Raw genomic sequence first — 14,439 nt, forward strand, 5'->3', positions numbered from 1 at the left:
TGGAGTGCAGTGGCCGGATCTCAGCTCACTGCAAGCCCGGCCCCGGGTTCATTCTGCCTCAGCCTCCCGGTAGCTGGGACTACAGGCTCTCACCTCGGGCCTCGCTATTTTTGTATTTCTTAGTAGAGACGGGTTTCACTGTTAGCCAGGATGGTCTCTGATCTCCTGACTCCTGGATCCGCCCCATCTCGGCCTCCCAAAGTGCTGGGATTACAGGCTTGAGCCACCGCGCCCGGCCTAAATTCTTATGATCAATAAGAAGTTGGACTGTTTGGGTGAAGGAAAAGGGACAAGATGGAGGAAGGTGAACAAGATGGAGCAGTCCCTGTTGTTTCCGGATTCTTCTTCACAGATTTTCCCGCGCCCGGGAAAAGAACCAAATCAACTGAGCATGCGCAGAGTGACGTCAAGCCGGGGACACCGAAATTCAAGAAGCCACTCCTACACACACGCCCCGAACTCCTCCCCTTCCAGCTCCCAGGCATAAAAGTGTGACTTCTTCGGCCCCCGCATTTGTGGACCGGAGAACATCACCCGAGAGCGCTGGCGCGACTTCCCTGGCCCCCCACACCTGAGGACCAGAGAACCTCGCCCGAGAGTGTGCGCATATATGCAATAAAAGTCTGCCACTTTCTTATGTACTTTGGCCTCATGTTTAATTATTTAGCTCTCCTAAATTAAATTAAACAAAACAGCTGGGACTACAGGTGCCTGCCGCCATGCCCGGCTAATTTTCTATATTTTTAGTAGACACAAGTTGTCACCGTGAAATCCTGGTTTAGCCGCGATGGTCTTCATTTCCTGACCTTGTGATCCGGCCACCTTGCCTTCCCAAAGTGCTGGGATTACAGGTGTGAACCATCGCGCCCAGCCTGTTTTGAGTTTTCAAAAGGTGTCTTTTAATGATTTTTGCCTCCCCTCCCCCTTTTTCAAGGACTCCAGTGCACAGGACTAGGTAAATCATGAGGCACTGTCATCATTGCTTCACGCAGAGCCTGCTTTTCTTTCTTTGTATTATATTTTGAACCTTCATTGATATAGTTATTATAGCTACACTACCTCCCAAACATAATGGCATAAAACATGCATTCATTATGCTCACAGATTCTGTGGGGTTAGCAATTTGGCTAGAACACAGTGGGGAAGGCCGGTCTGTGCTCTATGAAGTCTGGGGCCTCAGTTGGAAGGCTTAGAAGTCTGAGGCTGGAATCGTCTGAAGTTTGCTCACTCATAGGTCTGGGAGTTTATGCTGGCTGTCCTCTGAGACCTTAGCTGAGGTTGTTAGCAGAAACACCTACATGTGGCTTTCCTTGTGGCCTGGACTTTCTTACTGCATGGTCGCTGGGTTCCAGAGCAGGTGTCTCAAGAGAAAGTGAGCCAAGAGAAAGTTGTATTTTCTTTTTACTGACCTAGCCTTGTAGTAAGATGGGACAGTACTGTGTTCACCCCTGTTCCACATTGATTTTCCTGGGATATTTGTTTTTATCACAGCCACTCCTGAGAAACCTGTCTTAACAAAGATAGAATGTCATTGATAGGAATGGGGCAAAATACAATTGGCCCTCTGTATGTGCAGGTTCTGCATCCACAGATTCAACCAACTTCTGATTGAAAATATAAAAAAAGAAAAAAATACAGTATTATAATACGGTACTACTTACATAATTAGGTATAAGTAATCTAGAGATGATTTAAAAGTATTCGGAAGGATGTGCATTACTTATATGCAGGTACTCTGCCTTTTTATGTAAGGGGCTTGTGCATCCATCCTGGGGGCGGGGCAGAGCTGTTCCTGGAAATAATGCCCATGTCCCATGGCCCCACCTCCCCCAACCCCTGCATATATGGACTGCTGTAATGTTACTGTGAACTGCTTAGTTCACATAATTACTGACAGACGTGGTGGTATTTTCCTGTGGTGACCCAGAGTGCCTTAGGGCACAGTTTGGGAACAGGGTCCCAAGTGGAGAGCTTGCGTCTTCTCTGCTCATCTTTAGCTAAGGTAGATTCAAGGCTGGGATCTGGAATTGTCTGAAGGCCCTTTTCCAGTGGTTGACACTGGCTGTTGGCTGAGGATTTAGATCAGGCTCTTGGCCAATACACTTACCCATGGCCTTTCTATGTGACCTGGGCTTCTTGCCTGGTAGCTGGGTTCCACAGACAAATGTCTTGAGGGATCAAACTGAAAGCTGTATGACATTATTTGATCTAGCCTCAGAAGTCACAGTGTGTTACTTCTATCTTGTTCCATTCATCAAGGCAGTCACAAAGTTTCCCCTGGTTTTCAGGGAGGGAAGATAGATTCTCTCTCGATGGATATGTGGCAATGTTTTGAAAGAGCATGTGGGACCAGAAGTAATGCTGTCACTATTTTCTGAAAGTATAATCTGCTTTGATTATACATCTGGTACTTGATAACTGTAGAATGTCAGCTATATTGTAGGCAACATTTTCATGACAAAATTGACCCCTAATTGATTGAATGCATTTGGCCTAGGAGAACCATGGGTACCTGATGGGGATACCATATTTAGGACTTAAATGCAGTGATTCTTCTTCTTCTTTGTTTTTTGAGTTGAAGTCTCACTCTGTCGCCCAGGCTGGAGTGCAGTGGTGCCATCTCGGCTCACTGCAAGCTCTGCCTCCCAGGTTCACGTGATTCTCCTGCCTCAGCCTCCCAGGTAGCTGGGACTACAGGCATGTGCCACCGCGCCTGGCTAATTTTTTTGTATTTGTTTTTTTTTTTTTTTTAGTAGAGATGGTGTTTCACCATGTTAGTCAGGATGGTCTCAAACTCCTGACCTTAAGTGATCCACCTGCCTTGGCCTCCCGAAGTGCTGGGATTATAGGTGTGAGCCACTGTGCCCAGCTAAAAGCTTTTTCTTTTTTTTTTATTTTTTTTATTTTATTTTTTTTTTTTTGAGACAGAGTCTGGCTCTGTCCCCTAGGCTGGAGTGCAGTGGCGCGATCTCGGCTCACTGCAAGCTCCGCCTCCCGGGTTCCTGCCATTCTCCTGCCTCAGCCTCCCAAGTAGCTGGGACTACAGGCGCCCGCCACCTCGCCCGGCTAGTTTTTTGTATTTTTTAGTAGAGACGGGGTTTCACTGTGTTAGCCAGGATGGTCTCGATCTCCTGACCTCGTGATCCGCCCGTCTCGGCCTCCCAAAGTGCTGGGATTACAGGCTTGAGCCACCGCGCCCGGCCCTAAAAGCTTTTTCTTATGAAAAATTTGAAACATATGCAAAGAACACAAAATGATATAACCCCTTTCTACCATTGCCCAACTTCAGCAGTGATCAACATTTTGCCATTCTTGTATCATCTATGCCTTCACCCAGTTTCTGTCTCCTACTTGATAATGATTTATGGTTCTTTTTTTTTTTCAGGTAAAATGTACATATATTAAAGTGTACAAATCTCAGCTGTAGGATTTTGACAAACGGATAAGCCACACACTTACCAAGACACTATGTTTTTCATTTTCACCTTCCCAGTCAATAGCCATCTGTCCTGAGGCAGTTGCTGTTTTGATCTTTTTTTCTTTTTTTTCACCTCAGATTAATGTTGCCTATTCTGGAACTTGATATAAAAGGAATCATACAGAATTTTATTTATTTATTTATTTATTTTTATTTTTTAATTTTTATTTATTTATTTATTTTTGAGACGGAGTCTCGCTCTGTCGCCCAGGCTGGAGTGCAGTGGCCGGATCTCAGCTCACTGCAAGCTCTGACTCCCGGGTTTACGCCATTCTCCTGCCTCAGCCTCCCGAGTAGCTGGGACTACAGGCGCCCACCTCTGCGCCCGGCTAATTTTTTGTATTTTTTAGTAGAGACAGGGTTTCACCGTGTTAGCCAGGATGGTCTCGATCTCCTGACCTCGTGATCCGCCCATCTCGGCCTCCCAAAGTGCTGGGATTACAGGCTTGAGCCACCGTGCCCGGCCTATTTTTTCTTTTTTTTCAAGAAAGAGTGTAGCTCTGTCGCCCAGACTGAAGTGCAGTGGTACAATCTCGGCTTGCTGCAACCTCCATCTCCTAGGTTCAAGCGATTCTCACGTCTCCGGAGTAGCTGGGATTACAAGCATGTGCCACCACGCCCGGCTAATGTTTGTATTTTATATTCTTTGTTTCCAGCTTCTTTCACTTGATCTAATGTTTGTGAAAGTCATTCATGTTGGCATGAGCTGAGCACTCTTCCATTGTCTGGATATATCACAATTTGTTCTTCTATTCTAGTGATAGACCTTTAGGTTAGTTCCAGTAAAGCTTCTGTGAACTGGTTAACCTGCCTTTATATTTGCTTGCAATATATATTGCTTTTATTTATTTATTTATTTATTTTTTGAGATGGAGTCTCGCTGTGTCTCCCAGGCTGGAGTGCAGTGGCGTGATCTCGGCTCACTGCAAGCTCCGCCTCCCAGGTTCACGCCATTCTCCCGCCTCAGCCTCCCAAGTAGCTGGAACTACAGGCGCCCGCCACCACGCCCGGCTAGTTTTTTGTATTTTTAGTAGAGACGGGGTTTCACCATGTTAGCCAGGATAGTCTCGATCTCCTGACCTCGTGATCCACCCGCCTCGGCCTCCCAAAGTGCTGGGATTACAGGCTTGAGCCACCGCGCCCGGCCAATATATATTGCTTTTAAAATACAATAGCATTTCATTAAAAATTCCACTAATTTATAATTTTTGAGGCTGATCTGTCCCTCACCCCTCCACCTTAATATATTGTTCTGAGTAAGTGTTGTACTTCAGCAAATATCCATTAATTTTAACATTTAACCTTTCAGAGGTTATTTCAAAGTTTATATAAAATGGGTACCTAATAGTTGAGAATTCTTGCTTTTGCCAGAAATTGAATTGAATACTTTTTTGAACACCAAAGGTTTCCCCCCAAAATCACTTTACCTGTCACTAAACTAATGAACTAATGGCATAATAAGCAATCTCTCTCCTTCTTTCCCTCCTTCCCTCCCTCCCTCCCTCCCTCCCTTCCTTCCTTCCTCCCTTCCTCTCTTTCTCTCTCTCTCTTTCTTTTTTTTGAGATGGAGTCTCGCTCTGTCTCCCAGGCTAGAGTGCAGTGGCATGATATTGGTTCACTGCAACTTCGACCTCCTGGGTTCAGGCAATTCTCTTGCCTCAGCCTCCCAAGTGAGTAGCTGTCACTACAGATGCCTATTACCACACCCAGCTAATTTTTGTATTTTTAGTAGAAATGAGATTTCACCATGTTGGCCAGGCTGGTCTCGAACTCCTGACCTCAAGTGATCCACCTGCCTCGGCTTCCCAAAGTGCTGGGATTACAGGTGTGAGCCACCGCACCTGGCCAATCTCTTTTTTATTTCTCATTTGTTTTCCATTTTCTTTTTCAGAACTGAGCCCCTGAGTCCTGAGTTGGTGGCAGCTGTATCTGCTGTGGCAGATTCTCTCCCTTTTGACAAGGAAACAACCAAGTCAGAGCTGCTGAGGCAGCTCCAGCAGCATGAGGAAGAGTCAAGGGCACAGAGAGATGCAGAGAGACCTAAAATTAGGTGAGTGAATCTAAACCTTTAGGTCAGTAATGTTTATATCTCAAAATGGCCATTTTCATGTGGCTAGTGGGTAATGCACGTAGTATATACCACATACGTGGAATTTGTATATAAAATGTATGGCATAATTTTAGCAATTCAATTTTTAAAAAAACTTAAGACATAAGTATGACTATCGTTTTTAAGAAACCAACTGAATTTTTCCTTTTAGGCAGTTACAGTTTCTCGTCCATGAAAATAGAAATGGTAAATTCAGTAATGTTATTAAAAATAAATAACAGAATAAGGTAGCTTCTCTGAGAAAAGTAATTTTTTTTCAGTTACATAGCTTGTTTTATGCACAGTATGGTAATCTTCAGGTCTGTTTCCTTCTCTTTTTCCTCCTATTCTTATAGTTCAGCTGATATCTTTCCACGTATTCTCTTCGTCTCTCATTATTTTATGTGATGTTATACTACTTGCTGCCTACTTCATAACGTGGTAACACAGCTTTATTTTGTAGAGCGATCTGAACCAGGTGTTCTCAGCGAGCGTTTGTACCAGGTTTATTTCAAGAAGTGAAAAGAAATGGCCGTATGCGCTGGCTCATGCCCATGATCCCAGCACTTTGGGAGGCTGAGGCGAGAGGATCACTTGAGTCTAGGAATTTGAGATCATCCTGGGCAACAAAGCAAGACCTCATCTCTACAAAACATAAAAAAATTAGCTGGGCACTAATTTTTGGATTTTAATTTTGGAGGCTGAGGCAGGAGGATCACTTAAGTCCAGGGTTTGAAGCTGCATTGAGCTGTGATCTCAACACTGCACTCCAGCCTGGGCGATAGAGTGAGACCCTATCTCTAAAATAAATAGTAATTTTTTTAAAAAGGAAGACATAGATATCTGGACTGTCAGTTCAGTGACTCATTTTGTTTGTGTTTGAATAAATACAAAGCAGCAAATAATATGGCTAACCCTTGGTTTTAATTTAGTTATCGAATGTAGGTGATAGGTATACAGATACTGATTTTACTTTCCTATCATTTTCTCTGAATAACTTTTCATGAGACACTTACGATTTAAATCAATATTTCTGAAGAACGTCTTTAAATTAAAAGATGAAAGTAAACATGAATTGTAATGTTCTGTGTTATGTGAATATTAATAGGTGACATTTTTTATTTAAACATTTTTTATGCTGTATAATTAGTATGTAAAAATGAAATAAGCATTAAATGATATCAGTCTTCTGTTGAAGAAAGTTTTTACTGTTCTGTAGCTAAGATTTCTAATACACTTGACCTTTTTATTATTTCAGTTTCAGTAACATAGTGTCAGATATGAATGTTGCCAGATCTGCTACAGATAGAGTTCGGTAGAGTTCGTTCAAGACCAGAGCATCAGATTCAGTTTGAGGAAGGCTATGACAATTATCCTGGCCAGGAGAAGACTGCTGATCTTACAAAAAGGTATCAGGCTTTGCAATCTGCTGGGTTTTGTTTGTGTAGTTTGTTTTTACCTTAACTGTAGACTTTTACCTTTTTGCGTGTGTGTATTATTGCTGTTGGATATCTGAGCATTATGAATGCATTTACATCTGTGCTCTTACTCTCTGTATACCACTTCCTAGAGAGGGAACCGTGTGCTGGATTTAGTCAGTCCTGCAGTTTTCCATACCTTAAGTCAAAATGGGCCATGCTTCACATCTACCCACGACGAATAGGGGTCCTTTGATTTAGAATAAGAGGAACTGACTCAATTCTGAACAAAGAAGTGTTTTGTGAGAAACATTATTTTTCATTTGAATATCAGTGTCTAATACTGTGTATTCATATCCCCTTTATATCTCAATACATGCTTATCTTTTGGTGTACCTTAGAGAAATAACCCATCATCAATGAAAAGAAGGAAAGGCAAGAGGGAAAAAAGTTTATGTGATACCTTAAAGTGGTAGATTATTTGTGGCCATTTGAATTTACTGATTTGAAGTTCTTAAAGATGCTGAGCCATGCCTTACAAAGTCATTGTAGAATCTAAAGTTGTTCTGTATTTGCATGAAGTTACTGTTCTTTCTCACCTTTAAACCCTGAAAGTGATAGCTGGGAAGGAGGAAGCAGGTATTTGGCATGGTCTGACAAAAATCAACTTGTCGTTACAGCAGATACGCTCTCAGCTGCGGTGTTTTCACTGCATTATGTATTCTGTGGATTCGTTTTAAGTGAATCAGAAACTTGTGTTAATTCCTTCCAGGTGTTACACTACTGGTTTATACAAGAAGGTTGGAAAAGGTGGTCAGCAGTTAACACCGGAAGTTCAAGAGGTTATGGTGACTTTGGAAGATGATTTGAATTGCTAATTTAAAGTGATTTAGCATCTGTTACATATTACTGAATAAAGGAGAGGTCTACCTGGAGTTTTACTTAAGAAGATTTAACTGAATCAGTTAATCCTCGAGAATATGACGTGATTCTGTGCAACTGCATCAGGATGGTATGTTATAATTTGATTTTTAATATTAGATTTGATATTTAATATTGTTAAAATTAGAAGCTAAAGTAGGAAAGGGGTTTCTGTGCCTTCAATGTGTTAAAAAGCCAGCTAGAGGGGAGTAAGGGGAAAAATGATGAGACGTCAAGTTGTTCGCCCTGCTATGACTGGGGCAGGATCTGGGGTGACAACCCCAGACAACCCAGGCCTGGGCTGATTCCTTCTGTTGGAGGTTGACAGTTCACACTGGCCTGCCTCAGAATGTTGGCACTGCCACTGACTATTCTGTGACTGGGCACCTTTTATAACTTCCATCAACGTGTTTCCCCAGCTATAAAATGCTGAAACTGAAACCGAGCTTAAATGGTTTTCTTGAGGAATAGATCTGGTACATAGTATGTGCTCAGCAAATGTCCATTCCCTTTCTTTATAGTACATTACTCTTTTGAGATTCAATACTTTACCACGGCATTCGCCCTCTGCTGTGACTTGCTTTAATCCACCATCCTATTTGCCAGACGTGCGGTTGAGGGAGAAGAAGGCCAGGCAGTGAAGAGAGTTGTGGAGCATAAAAGTCTTTGTTTGTAAATAACTTGGGAACCAGCTAGAAGAAAGATTATATGATTTGAGATCACATTATTTAACATTCATATGGTATTTGCATTTTTTCCAGTTATTTCTGTTTACTAGAGAGAAGTAATTTTGTTTGTTAAAAAAACAAGAATTCAAATTTTTTGTTTGTTTTAGATGGAGTCTTGCTCTGTTGCCCAGGTTGGAGTGCGGTGGCATGATCTCGGCTCACTGCAAATTCCACCTCCTGGGGTCAAGCGATTCTCCTGCCTCAGCCTCCTAAGTAGCTGGGACTCAGCCTCCCAAGTGGCTGGGATTACAGGCATGCGCCACCATGCCCAGTTAATTTTTTGTGTGTTTTTAGTAGAGACAGGGTTTCACCATGCTGACCAGGCTGGTCTTGAACTCCTGATCTCATGATCCACTCGCTTTGGCCTCCCAAAGTGCTGGAATTACAGGCGTGAGCCACCACGCACCACCATGCCCAGTTAATTTTTTATGTGTTTTTAGTAGAGACAGGGTTTCACCATGCTGGCCAGGCTGGTCTTGAACTCCTGATCTCATGATCCACCCGCTTTGGCCTCCCAAAGTGCTGGAATTACAGGCATGAGCCACCACGCCCGGCCTCAAAATTATTTTTAAAACTAACCCCCCACTTTATTTTATTTTTTATTTTTATTTTTTGAGATGGTGTCTCTCTCTTATTGCCCAGCCTGGAGTGAAGTGGCACAATCTCAGCTCACTGCAACCTCTGCCTCCTGGGTTCAAGGGATTCTCTTGCCTCAGACTCCTGAGCAGCTGGAATTACAGGCATCTGCCCTCACACCCGGCTAATTGTTTTGTATTTTTAGTAGAGACGGCGTTTTACCATGTTGGCCAGGCTGGTCTCGAACTCCTGACCTCAGGTGAGCCACCCACCTTGGCCTCACAAAGTGCTGGGATTACAGGCGTGAGCCACCTTGCCTGGCCAACCCTCCAGTTTATAAACTGGATTTTAACCTGCCAGTAAATTTATTCAAGTAAATATATGAATTGATGCATAAAGCAGTTGGTTATCAAATGTGCAAGAAAATGTCACCTATTAACTCTCTGATATTAACTTCAATAGCTAATTAAAAATAGTCATGTAAAGAAAGTTAATAATTATTTTTCTCAAGCCTGTAATCCCAGCACTTTGGGAGGCCGAGACGGGCGGATCACGAGGTCGGGAGATCGAGACCATCCTGGCTAACACGGTGAAACCCCGTCTCTACTAAAAAAATACAAAAAACTAGCCGGGCGAGGTGGCGGGCGCCTGTAGTCCCAGCTACTCGGGAGGCTGAGGCAGGAGAATGGCGTGAACCCGGGAGGCGGAGCTTGCAGTGAGCTGAGATCCGGCCACTGCACTCCAGCCTGGGCGACAGAGCGAGACTCCGTCTCAAAAAAAAAAAAAAAAAAAAAAAAAAAATTATTTTTAAATTACAGAATGATTGCTTTATGAAAGAGAATGTTGTGATTTACCTATGCAATTTTTTATAATTATGATTTATAATTAAACATTGCAGTGTTTTCTGCCCTTAAAGACAAACGTTGACTTTAACAGCTTCTAATTTAGGATAGTTTTATAGTTTTTCACAATATGGAGTTTTTAAAACCTTAATATAAATGGGAAAAAATAAAAATTATGGCAAATTAAGCTAATCTTTTCAATTAGGTATTTTGGAAATTAAATTGCTTTAACCGATTTGTTGTAGTATGAAGCAAAACTTCAAGTGCACATTTCTGTTTTTAGTTTATCAGTCCTAAAAATGTGGCAATTTAGCTAAGATTTTTGATGTGGGTCAGTGGAATTATTTTTAATTTCTACATGGAATATTTCACTTAAGATATCTTCTCATAATTTTTGTTGACAGTTTAAAATATATTCATTAAAATGTTTTTTTTTTTTTTTTAGACTTAGGGAAAATATATTCACGGGGAAAAAACTTAATATTTTTGACCTGACGGCAGTTACTAAAGACACACCTGAAACCGGTTTGTTAGGAATAACACTATCGGAGGTGTTGGGTTCGGGATGCGGGCAGCTGGGTTCTCCCTGTTCCCTTGGGCAGGTGCAGGGTGGGGTTCAAAGCATCCGGAACGCGTTTTGGCCTGATTTGAGGAGCAGAGCGGCGAGGACCTGCGGCTTGCGTCCCCACCCCGTTCCCCTGCTCGCCGGAGACCGATAAGCCCGCCTCCTCCCCCTGCCGGCCCTGGGGCCGTGTCCCCGGGGCAACTCCAGCCGAGGCCTGGCTTCTGCCTGCAGGTGTCTGCGGCGAGGCCCCTCGGGGACAGCCGGATTTGGCCTCATGGTGGGTCTCGGGGCCAAGCGGCCTGCTGGCCGCCTGCCTTCTCTCGTGCTGGTGGTGCTGCTGATAGTGATCGTGGTCCTCGCCTTCAACTACTGGAACATCTCTTCTGCCACGTCCTGCTTCAGGAGGAGGAGGCCGAGCTGCAGGGCCAGGTCCCGCGGGCGGCTGGAAAAGCGCAATTGGGACCCCTTGCTGTTGGTGGACACGCACAAGAAACAGATCACCAGAAGGAGGCCGACTACGGCCGCCTCAGCAGCCGGCTGCAGGTCAGAGAGGGCCCGGGGAAGAGATGCGAGGATGACAAGGTTAAACTGTAGAACAACATATCATATCAGATGGCAGACATACATCATTTAAAGGAGCACCTTGCTAAGCTTCGTCAGGAGTTTCTTCCACAAGAAGACCAACTTCAGGACTATAGGAAGAACAATACTTACCTTGTGAAGAGGTTAGAATATGAAAGTTTTCAGTGTGAACAGCAGATCAAGGAAATGAGAGCACAGCATGAAGAAAATATTAAAAAGTTAGCAGACCGGCCAGGCGCGGTGGCTCAAGCCTGTAATCCCAGCACTTTGGGAGGCCGAGACGGGCGGATCACGAGGTCAGGAGATCGAGACCATCCTGGCTAACATGGTGAAACCCCGTCTCTACTAAAAATACAAAAAACTAGCCGGGCGTGGTGGCGGGCGCCTGTAGTCCCAGCTACCCGGAGGCTGAGGCAGGAGAATGGCGTGAACCTGGGAGGCGGAGCTTGCAGTGAGCCGAGATTGCCCCACTGTACTCCAGCCTGGGTGACACAGCGCGAGACTCCGTCTCAAAAAAAAAAAAAAAAAAAAGTTAGCAGACCAGTTTTTACAGGAACAAAACCAAGAGGCCCACAAGATTCAATCAAATGACAGAAAAGAATTGGGTATAAACAATCAAGTAGTACCTAAAAATATTCCAAAAGTAGCTGAGAATGTTGCAGATAAGAATGAAGAACCCTCAAGCAATCATATTCTACATGGGAAAGAACAAATCAAAAGAGGTGGTGATGCAGGGATGCCTGGAATAGAAGAGAATGACCTAGCAAAAGCTGATGATCTTCCCTCTGCTTTAAGGAAGCCTCCTATTTCAGTTTCTCAACATGGAAGTCATCAAGCCATCTCCCAGCTTCCAACTGGACAACTCTCTCCCCAAATATGCCTCCAGATTCACACGTAAACCACAATGGAAACCCTGGTACTTCAAAATAGAAGCCTTCCAGTCCTCTTCAGCATTTAATTCCAGGCTCAAACTCGGACAGTGAGCCCAGAATTCAAACAGATACACTAAAGCGAGCTAGCAAGGATAGAGTCAGTGATTTCCATAAATTGAAGCAAAGCTGATTCTTTGATGAGAATGAATCCCCTTTTGATCCGGAGCATGGCTCTAAACTGGCGGATTATGATGGGGATGATGGTAACGTAGGTGAGTATGAGGCAGACGAGCAGGCTGAGCTGGCTTACAATGAGGAAGAAGATGGTGATGGTGGAGTGGAAGACATCCAAGATGATGAAGAACGAGAGCTTCAGATAGATCCTGCAGACTATGGAAAGCAACATTTCAATGATGTCCTTTAAGTCCTAAAGGAACACTTCAGAAAACCTAAAGTGCTGTAAAATGAACTCATTCTGCTTTGTCCTTTCTGACTTTTGTTGTAAAGATGAGTTGTATCAGTTGTAAAGACACATTGAGATAGAATTAAGGAAAAACTTTAATGAAGGAATGTACCCATGTACATATGTGAACTTTTTCATATTGTATTATCAAGGCATAGACTTTTTTGGTTATGATACAGTTAAGCCAAAAACAGCTAATCTTTGCATCTAAAGCAAACTAACGTGTATTTCACATTTTATTGAGCTCATTTCCACAAATAGATAAACAAGAAAAAATGGTAGTACAGGTTATATGTTGCACAGAATAACTATAGTAAGAACAGAACAGATATTCAGCAGAAAACTTTTTAACATTAATTTTTTTTTTTTTTTTTTTTGGAGATGGAGTTTTAGTCTTGTTGCCCAGGCTGGAGTGCAATGGCACAATCTCAGCTCACTGCAACCGCCGCCTCCTGGGTTCAGGTGATTCTCCTGCTCCAGCCTCCCAAGTAGCTGGGATTCCAGGCACCTGCCACCACGCCCAGCTAATTTTTTTTTTTTTTTTTTTTTGATGATTCTCGCTCTGTTCCCCAGGCTGGAGTATAGTGGCGCCATCTGGGCTCACTGCAAGCTCCACCTCCCGGGTTCAATCAGTTCTCTGCCTCAGCCTCTCCAGTGGCTGGGATTACAGACACCTGCCACCACACCAGGCTAGTTTTTTTTGTATTTTTAGTAGAGACGGGGTTTCAGCATCTTGGCCAGGCTCGTCTTGAACTCCTGACCCCGTGATCCACCCGCTCAGCCTCCCAAAGTGCTGGGATTACAGGCGTGAGCCACCGCACCCGGCCTAATGTTTGTATTTTTAATAGAGAGCTAATAGTATGTTTAATAGAGATGGGGTTTCACCATGTTGGCCAGGCTGGTCTTGAACTCCTGACCACAGGTGATCCTCCTGCCTTGGCCTCCCAAAGTGCTGGGACTACAGGTGTGAGCCACCGTGCCCAGTCTACACACTAATTCTTGTTAGCCCAACGCTGTGCTGTTCTATCTACCCCTCATTTCATGCTCAAGGTGTCATACCTAGAATAGTTACCCACAAGAGGGAAACTGGAAGCCAAACACTGGACAGTTTGTGTACAAAGTCACCTCCATACTCCTTTTATTTTACATGAGTGCTGATGCGTTTTGCAGATGAGCTTTCAGCTGAGGCCTGATGGAAGTTGAGATAATCTGCAAAGACATAACAATATTTGAGTTATATCTTAGGGTTTTTTTGTTTGTTTGTTTTTGAGACAGAGTCTCGCTCTGTTGCCGAGGCTGGAGTGCAGTGGCCGGATCTCAGCTCACTGCAAGCTCCGCCTCCCAGGTTCACGCCATTCTCCTGTCTCAGCCTCCCGAGTAGTGGGACTACAGGCGCCGCCACCACGCCCAGCAAATTTTTGTGTGTGTGTGTATTTTTAGTAGAGACGGAGTTTCATTGTGTTAGCCAGGATGGTCTAGACCTCCTGACCTCGTGATCCGCCCGCCTCGGCCTCCCAAAGTGCTGGAATGACAGGCCCGAGCCACCGCGCCGGGCCGCTTAGTTCTTGAAATTGTGGGATGCGGGGCAGGGAGGCGGGCGGGCTGCAGGCGGGGTCCGGCTCTGGGGCCAGGCTGGGGCACGGGCGGGACCCAGTCGAGGGCCGGACTGGTCAGGGTTCCGGCGAGATCCCGCGTCCGAGTCCTGGTGGACCGGCCTGGGGCAGGATCTGGCTCTGGCTGCGGGTCCAGGCCCGGGTCCCGGTTGGGCCTCCGATCCAGCCCGCCCGGGGCAGGTTTGCAGGTTTCCATCCCGCGCTTGCCGAAGTCCGGGGGGTGGAAGACGGGGAGGGCTCTACGTCGGGGAAGCGGCTCTGAGGACCGCGTGGGGGCGCTCGAAGGGGCCTG

The 14,439-nt window shown here is 44.6% G+C and overlaps 1 pseudogene across 1 annotated transcript; it reads left to right on the top strand.

Moving 5' to 3' along the window:
• The first annotated feature begins 10,514 nt into the window (after positions 1 to 10,514).
• Positions 10,515 to 12,854, top strand: LOC101007770 (annotated as a pseudogene). The gene is made up of 2 exons (XR_004178611.1): positions 10,515 to 11,421; positions 11,732 to 12,854. The product of XR_004178611.1 is annotated as a protein CASC4-like (transcript).
• The last annotated feature ends 1,585 nt before the right edge of the window (positions 12,855 to 14,439 follow it).

The sequence above is a fragment of the Papio anubis genome, chromosome 15 (genome assembly GCF_008728515.1).
Source record: "Papio anubis isolate 15944 chromosome 15, Panubis1.0, whole genome shotgun sequence".
In the NCBI taxonomy this organism is placed as follows: domain Eukaryota; kingdom Metazoa; phylum Chordata; class Mammalia; order Primates; family Cercopithecidae; genus Papio; species Papio anubis.